The 9,206-nt window shown below is 40.3% G+C and overlaps 1 long non-coding RNA gene across 1 annotated transcript; it reads left to right on the forward strand.

The window, feature by feature from the left end:
* Nucleotides 1–354: 354 nt before the first annotated feature.
* On the forward strand, nucleotides 355–5,662 carry LOC115031968. The gene is made up of 3 exons (XR_003837626.1): nucleotides 355–501; nucleotides 2,689–2,840; nucleotides 5,129–5,662. It is a non-coding gene; the product is annotated as an uncharacterized LOC115031968 (long non-coding RNA).
* The last annotated feature ends 3,544 nt before the right edge of the window (nucleotides 5,663–9,206 follow it).

Raw genomic sequence — 9,206 nt, forward strand, 5'->3', positions numbered from 1 at the left:
TTAGAAATTTCTTTTTTAACCTAAAAGTATTATTTGTAGAGTATAGAGAGGTGGCTAAGTGGTTAAGAGCACTTGCTACTCTTATAGACAACCTAGATTCAGTTTTCAGCACCCATATTAGATGTGACTTGAGCTCCAAGGTGTCTGGGACCCTCTTTTGATCTCCATGGGTACTGTCAAAACTCTCATACATATGAAAAAATGTAAAGTATATTTGTAAATTCTTACCCAGATGCACACATGTATATGCCATAGTTCTATAGCTTACATAGTCTGGAAATCAGTGTCCTGTACCAATAAAAGAACTTCTTTCTGACCCTAGGACACATTTTCTGTGAAGCCCTCACCAGGCTCAGTATCAGTCTGATCCTAGGAAGTAAGCAGGTTCAGGAGAAGATGAGAAGCTGATTAAACAGTGAGAACAAGGTCCCATTCCTGTGCTGAGATGCCGCTGCTGTCACCAGGTTTGACCCACTTGCCTCAGCCCCTCTTCCATAACAGGTCAGTATATGCCAAAGGTGCCTCTTCCTGTGCTAAGTATCATGATGTTGCACAGTAAGCTGGATTATATGTACAAGTACTTTGTCGGAATAAAGGTACAATTTTAAATGTCAATGTGACATGTGATAAAATCTGATCTACTTTTTTACTACTGAGCACAATAAACCATTCTAACCGTATTTTGGGCTACTTTTTAAAGTTCTTTTACCTACTACCCTTCTGCACCCCAATCGCTTCTGACCCCCCAACACTAGGTAAGAGGAAAAGAAAATTAGAGGGGAACTGGGGCATCAATCTTATTAGACGACTTTCTGATGGTTTAGGGGTGTCAAGTTCCTTGGGGCAAATCTAATCTTTGTCGTCAGGATATCCAGTTTCTTCCTCTCTTCTTGCTGCTCACAATCACTTGACTACCGCAACAACAGCAACCAGCAGCAGCCTCCTCACCCTCTCGGGGCTCTGGGAACTATCTTCCGCTGGCAAAATCATGCCCTTGCCAGAGCACGAGATAAGTCATGGTCTGCTGCTGAGGGCAGTCTCAAGCAGCCCCATATCCCACACCTAGATTTAAAACAATCACATAACATTTCTGGATTTTTAATGAAACCAAAATTCTCATTACAAACCATAGTTACTTTGTGGGACATTATATAAATAGGATGCCTGATTTAGTCTTTGCAGGAATACAAATGAATACTATGCTTTGGGACAGTAATTTGATAATGCGGCTCAAACTCTCAAAAGAAGACTATAATTCAGGAAGGATGGGTGTGTCATGATGCTCCATTTCACAGCCTCTGTGAACATACAGTTTTTAAATTGCTTTCGCTTTTATTGATTTTTGTTTTGTTTTGATTTTGATTTTTTTGTTTTTGTTTTTTTGTTGTTGTTTGTTTTGTTTCCTTTTGTTTTGAGAGATGCTATCCCTCTGAAACCCAGACTGGTGTCTGACTCATGGTGGTCTTCCTGCCTCAGCCTCTCCACTGATGAGACTACAGGGATGAGTCGTCACACTTGGCTTGTGTATTACTGTAGGTTTGTAGAGCTGGGGCAGTAGCTTAGTAACGTGCATTCCTCACATGCACAGAGCTCTGCTTTCACCCCTGCATGCATGCCCACACACAGATACACACAGTGTGTTTGTACTTTGACTGTCATATTTCATAATTTTGGAACTTTTAAATGTGTATATAATATTCACTTAAAATAATTCTGTAGTTTGAAAGGAGTGTGAACAATGACTTAATTTTAGAACATTGGTTACGACGGTAGTATTTGACTACGCCAATCACTTGAGGGGCTGAGGCAGAGAGATCATAAGTTCAAGGCCAGTATAGACTATATAGTAAGATTTTTCTTTCTAAATAAAGGAAAAAAGAAGAAAGAACTGAAAATGTAGCAGTGAGAACATTTGCTTAGTTTGTAGGAGGCCCTGGGTTCGATATACCAAAGGTTCAAATACCAAAGCTTTGCCTAAGTAAGGCATCATGTGTCAAACAGGAAAATTACATATACGTTTTACTTATGTGTAGACAACTGTCTACTAAGAGCTTGTTCATAATGTAAGGAAAAACACCTCAAAAACTGTTTTCAATTCACATTATAACCAATATTGTATAAGCTTAAGAAGGGAGAAAGGTTTAATTTGGCTCATATTTGAGTCTACGGCTATTGCCCGTTGCTTGTCATGGTATGACACATCATGGTGAACCCATGTGCAGAGGAAAGCCTTTCATTACCAGGGTGTGAAGGGGAAAGAAGCATGGAGCCGCAGTGCCCCACATCCATGCCAGGGCGTGCTGCTGCTTACTCTAATGCCCTCAGCAGGGCCTCTTCCAGAAACTGGGAACAAGCCTAGGAAACAGGCCACTGGGAAACAGGAGCCAACCTCTAGTATGTGTTATATAAGGCAATAAAGTCCTCTTTTCCTAGAAAATCATTGCTGTCTCTGTGTGTGTGTGCGTGTGTCTGTGTGTGTATGCATGTACACATACATGTTAAGATAGGAAGGAGTGGAAATGTTGCTTCATTTTTTTCAATGTTTTCCCATTCTTCTAAATGGGAACTTTTTCAACTTTTGTTATGATAAAAGCTATTTTATAATAAGCTTAATAATATTTACTTCTTCTAATAAGTAATAATATTTACTTCTTCACTAAGCAGTAGGTGGGTTTTTTTGTTTTTTAGTATGTGTGGGCTCCTGTGTTGGCGTCAGAGGACAACCCTCAGAAGTTCTCATTCCACTATGAAATCTGGAGATGAAGATTAGATTTGGGGCTTGCACATCGAGAGCTTTAACCACAGAGCCATCTCACTTGTCCTCTTTTTCTCAGCAAAAGGTACCGTGGGGAAATTGTTCTAATGCTGTGTCTTAATTTGGCTCCCAAAGACCTGCTTCCAAATGCTGAGTATCCCTGACCCAACCTGGGTCAGGGTTGATTTGATTGGTAATAAAGAATTCCCATACAGCCAATGGCTGGGCAGGGAGATGAAGGCAGGACTTTTTTGTTGTTGTTGTTGTCTCTTTTCTTTTCTTTTCTTTTCTTTATTTTTTATTAGATATTTTCTTTATATACATTTCAAATGCTATACTGAAAGTTCCCTATACCCCCCCCCCCCCCGCCCTGCTCCCCTACCCACCCACTCCCACTTCTTGGCCCTGGCATTCCCCTGTACTGGGGCATTTGAAGTTTGCAATACCAAGGGACCTCTCTTCCCAGTGATGGCCGAATAGGCCATCTTCTGCTACATATGCAGGTAGAGACATGAGCTCTGGGAGTACTGGTTAGTTCATATTGTTGTTCCACCTATAGGGTTGCAGACCCCTACAGCTTTTTGAGTGCGCACTAGGCTCCGCACCACGATGTACAACGTCCACAAGCAGCTATAGGGTTGCAGACCCCTACAGCTTTTTGAGTGCTTTCTCTAGCTTCTCCACTGGGGGACCCCCGTGTTCCATCTTATAGATGACTGTGAGCATCCACTTCTGTATTTGCCAGGCACTGGCATAGCCTCATACAAGACAGCTATAACAGGGTCCCTTCAGCAAAATCTTTCTGGCATATGCAATAGTGTTTGGGTTTGGTGGCTGATTATGGGGTGGATCCCCGGGTGGGGTAGTCTCTGGATAGTCCATTCTTTCATCTTAGCTCCAAACTTTTTCTCTGTAACTCCTTTCATGGGTATTTTGTTACCTAATCTAAGGAGGAATGAAGTATCCACCCATTGGTATTCCCTCTTCTTGATTTTCTTGTGTTTTGCAAATTGTATCTTGGGCGTTCTAGAAGGCAGGACTTTTAGTTTGTATGGATAGGAGACTGAGAGAGAGGGGAGAAAGAATTGCCATGAAGGGGGATCAAGAAGAATAGACTTAAAAGCCTTCCCACATGTAAGAATCTAGGAAAATGACCCTAGGGTCTACTCCCTTGTTTTGTCTGGAGTAGCAGAGATGAAATACAGACTTTAAAAGGTGTTAACTCAGGAATTCCAGAGAGGAATGTGTGCTAGCCGAGGGGAGGTTTAGAAGGGTCCAGCTATTGACCTAGTCAGGGCCTATCAAAATTAGCTGGTGTGTGTGTGTGTGTGTGTGTGTGTGTGTGTGTGTCTTTCATTTTGTAAATCCAGAGCTCTTGGGTGGGTGTACAGGAATTATGCATGCCCCATCAGGAGCCTAAAGCCGATTAAATATTCACTGCTACAATGTACTTTACAAATAAATAAATGTACTTTATAAAATCAAGTTTTTTCACAGTTTTTACATTTTGATATATTAATACAGTTTATGTGTGAACAATTTCAGTGGAGTTTATAGAGGCATTTTCAAGTTTTAAGTCTTTTGTATATGTATGGGTGTATGTCTGCATGCTTATTATATGCATGGTATATGTACACATATATATGCAGGTACATGTGTACATGTGTGTATAGGTGCAAGTGGACCCCAGAGGTCAACTTCAGGTATCATTTCTCAGGGCCATTCACCTTAGATGGATTTTTTAAATTTAGTTTTGTTTTTAAAGACTCATATCTATGAGTGTTTTACCTGTATGTGTGTATATATATGTGTGTGTGTGTGTGTGTGTGTATATATATATACCACATGCATGCCTGTTATGTGCAGAAGATGCTGACCAAGGTCCTAGAAACTATGTCACAGGTGGTTTCAAGCCATTATGTGGGCAATGGGAGTTGAACCAAGTTTGGTCCTCTCCAAGAGCACTAAGCCATCTCTGAAACCTAATTTTTTTTAAAACAGAGACTGGAATATAAGGCTTGCCAATTAGACTAGGCTGCCTCCCAGCCCTGGGATTACAAGAATTACTATCCCAATGGCTTCTTATGAGGGCCATATGGATCAAGCCCAGGACCTTATGCTGTGTGGCAACTACTTTACTACCTGAGTCGCCGTCTCCTTGCCTTATTAAATTTTGTTTTAATTTCAAGCTCCAAATATTATTCTCTTTAAAGAATATTTCCCTAAATTATAATTAATTATAAAATATAATAAAATAATGAATCTATATTCATGTTTAAAAATATTTTTCCATCTTTCAGGTAAAACCTCAGATTTTTAATGACATTAAAGGCATAGGTTTGTTATATATTATGTCATCCTATTTCTTCGTAGGTATACTTAATGTCTGTTGTCAAGAGGAAATGTACACACAGAAACCAGGAAGCTGCCATGATGAAATGCGTCACTGCTGCATTAACCACAGCAGCCACTGGGTGTCTCCATCACATCACCTCACTCACTCTCTGATGGGAGTTTCCAATCAAAGAGATGGAGAGCAGAGGTTTATTCACAGAATTCTTCCTTCCTACTTTTTAAATTTTATTTTCATACGTAGGAGAGTATTTTACTCACCTGTGTTTGTATCATGTGCATGTCTGGAGTCCAAGAAAGGAGGTCATAAGAAAACATCAGATCTCCTAGAGCTGGAGTTAGGGACTGTGCTGAGTCTCCATATGGGTGCTGGGAATCAAACCCTGCTCCTCTGAAAGAACAAGTGTTCTTAACTGCTGAGCTACTGCCAGACACCTCATAAATTCTTAATGAAGAACACCCACCATTTTCTTGTCAGATGTCCTGTTGAGAAACAGGTCTCCCTATATGTGCCATGTTTTATTTTTAATAACTGGACACTTCATTTTCCAAAGAGAGGAAACCTTTATTGTATCCATTTTGCAAACTTATTTTAATAGCTATCATTTTCAGAGTCTAATGATCAAATAAAAACACAAAACCTCATGCAGTTCTTTTAGAAAAGTGGAGTTCTGTGTTTTCTCACAAAGTGTAGGAGCCTTGTGTAGGAGCATTACCCAAGTAGCAGCCTTATGCACAGAAGAAAGCATCAGCTACAGAGGTGGCCTCTGGTGAGGTATCTTCAAGGTACACCGGAAGCACATGGCAACTGTCTGCTGCCTGGAAGAAAGCATCAGCTACAGAGGTGGCCTCTAGTGAGGTATCTTCAAGGTACACCGGAAGGTGCACATGGCAACTGTCTGCTGCCTGGAAGAAAGCATCAGCTACAGAGGTGGCCTCTAGTGAGGTATCTTCAAGGTACACCGGAAGCACATGGCAACTGTCTGCTGCCTGGAAGAAAGCATCAGCTACAGAGGCGGCCTCTAGTGAGGTATCTTCAAGGTACACCGGAAGCACATGGCAACTGTCTGCTGCCTGGAAAAACTCTTTTCCCTGTTTTCTGTTTTTGTTTTGTTGCTGTCCTTCTTAAGCTACATCGGACATACAATTTTTAAAGAACATCATAGTTGTACTTCAGCCCTGAGTCATTCCACTAGAAAAAGGACATTTTAGCGATTATATAGATGGTGACAGTTTGAAGTACCCCTAAATACAAATAATTGCTAGTAGTCATTTACAATTTAGTGTTGGCTACAAACTGATTTATCTATCTGTTCGAAGACACTTATAAGTGGTAATATCAGGTGAGAAGAATTCACATTCAAACAGAAGTGAAAGTAGAATTCATTTTTTTATTCTTCAAACTAAAAATAGAGGAACTACACAGAATTTGGTGGTGATAGAACTCCAAGTGAGAAACTGGGATTTAAATATCACGTTTACCTTCTCAGGAAGAGAGAGAATTCCAAGTTGGATAATATGTAGCTCTAGATAAAATCAAACAGATGAAAGAGTAATATAAGATCCTAAGCACTAGGATTGGAAATAATTTAATGCCATGCAACTCAGATTATTTGCAAAGAGTAGAATAAGGAATCTGATAAGCTGGCCATAGACAGAAGGTGATTCACAGCCACTGTCTCACCAAAACAGAGAAGACCACACGTAACTTGGAGCTTTGGTCATATAGGCTAGCCTTAGGGTGGATCAAATTACTTCTAGGATATCACATATGTCAATAGTATTAGAATTCTATCCAAATATGTCTGCATGTTCTTGAATGTCTAGTGTATTTTTTATAAATGCTCAGTTCCAAGGTCTGGGAGTGCATTTCGGTGTAGCCAACATTCAGTCCTTCCAATAGCAACTTGATTCTCTCATTCTTTTTTAAATCATGAAATGTTCCAAGCATACCAAAATGCATAAAGAGAAACAAAATGGAATTCTTGTTAAGTCACTATTTACCAGAGCTCTCCACTTAATACTTTTAAGGCTTTTAAAGTATTTCTAATTCAGATGAAATCTGTTTTCTCTCCCAGCCCCCCTGCCCAACATCCCTACAGGGACCATATCCATGAATTTGGTGTTTATCATCTATGCATGTTTCATAGCTTGACAACATATATGTGTTCCTAGACAGAATATATACATGCCGTTGTTTTAACTCTTCTGGCTGGTGTGGTTTGATGCTGGGGAATGAACTCAGGGCTTCATGAATTCTAAGTACATACTGTATACCACTCCTCATCAGCCCCAATGCCTTGCTGCTGCTTTTACAAAGCTACCACCATATTGTAATAGCTCTGAAATGTGTTTTTCCTTTATTAACAAAGTCTTTGTAATATTTAACCATTTTCTTTTTACAATCACCATCAATGTTTGCTTTCTCTTAGGCTCCAGTGCTCAATTTTTCCTGCGTTTGCTTATTCTCTGAACAGTTTAGACATACAAAAATGTGACATCTAGTGGAGAGCATGAAGGATTGCACATACATTTTAGAAAGCTGTGGATTTAATCTCTTTTGTCCAGTATGATGAAACTGAATAAGCAACAAGAACATTTTCAGACTTTACCACCAGATTTTAAAAGAATCTGAGCTATTTAAGTATTTCCCAGGAGGGTTTTTATATATATAATGAGGGTCAGTGACTGAGAGCTGTGTAGGAAACAGATAAGTTCCTGAGAGAAACTGTGTACCTCAGAGCCAGTGGACATGGCAAAGCCTGCTGCAAACAAGGATCTGAGAAATGACAACAGTTTCCTCTAGTCCAAGCAGAGTTGTTGATGAACAATTGACCTTTGTCTAAAAGCAATGTACAGAAAACATCAGCTGTAGCTCTCTTCTTCCTGATGTGTACAACCTGAGACTGCTCCCATATGGAGACCTCCCACTAGCCCCTCCTCCTGCTCCTCATGTTGTACATAATAAGCCCTCTACATTACTGGTCACATAATAGGTGTCCTCCGTCAGAGCCAGCAAGGCTACCCAATCCAAGATGTGGGGCAGGTGTGTTTTCATTTCTTCACTCCAGAGTCACCCCAGTCAGATTTCCAGGACCGAGCCATTCAGGACACAGCATACCCTGTCTCACAAATATACAGACCTGAGTTCTAGTTCCATTATCCACTAAAACCAGGTGTAATAGTGGTAGCACCTGCTTGTAATACCAGCCCTTGGGAGACAAAGGATGTCCTGCCTAATTAACAGGCCCCAGCTACCAGCAAGAGACGCTGGCTCAGAAGACAACCTTGACCCCTGACCTTCATGAACACCCACAGAAACACATATTACCTACCTGTACATGTCCTGTGTGTGTGTGTGTATTTCTAATCTTCAGACTATGAGATGGGCTAAGAGTTCTCACACTAGGATTTATGGATTCTGTATTTAAGTCCTGACACTGCTACCTTAGGCGATTTGTTTAATTCAGTTTATCTCTCTCTTTCCTCAGCTCTAAAGCTAATCATATGTTCCTGATGATAATTAGTGTTGATCTCTGAAGTTAATATAAATTGGAAAGCCCCCAAATATATATTTATCATGAGAATTTCGTTTTCTGTGTAAAATAACTTTTTATTGAAATCCTTTGTAAGGAAAGTATGTAGTGTAATGTTATTCTTCTAGGTCAGAGTCAGCATGCCTATATAAGTAATTATGTGGATATATTTGTCTGTGACTTGTCTTTACCACATATTTCACTCACACCTATAATCTCTTTACCTCTGAGCCCTTAGAGTTAATCTCTCCTCTGATTGTGACATCATTCTTGTGGACTAGGGCTCAGTCCCAGGATCCACTTAACCACACAGGTTCATGATCACATTTGTAGGGGCTCTGTGTAGACAGAGTATAAGGAGTACTACTGTATAAGTTAAAAATGCGTTGCTGCATGCTTTAAATCCCAGCACTCAGGAGGCAGAGGCAGACAGATCTCTGTGAATTTGAGCCCATCCTGATCAACATAAGGGAATGACATAACATAAGTCAAGGCTATATAGAGAGACCTGGTCTCCATAAATGAATGAGAGAGAGAGAGAGAGAGAGAGAGAGAGAGAGAGA

This window comes from Mus caroli, chromosome 9 (genome assembly GCF_900094665.2).
Source record: "Mus caroli chromosome 9, CAROLI_EIJ_v1.1, whole genome shotgun sequence".
Lineage (NCBI taxonomy): Eukaryota > Metazoa > Chordata > Mammalia > Rodentia > Muridae > Mus > Mus caroli.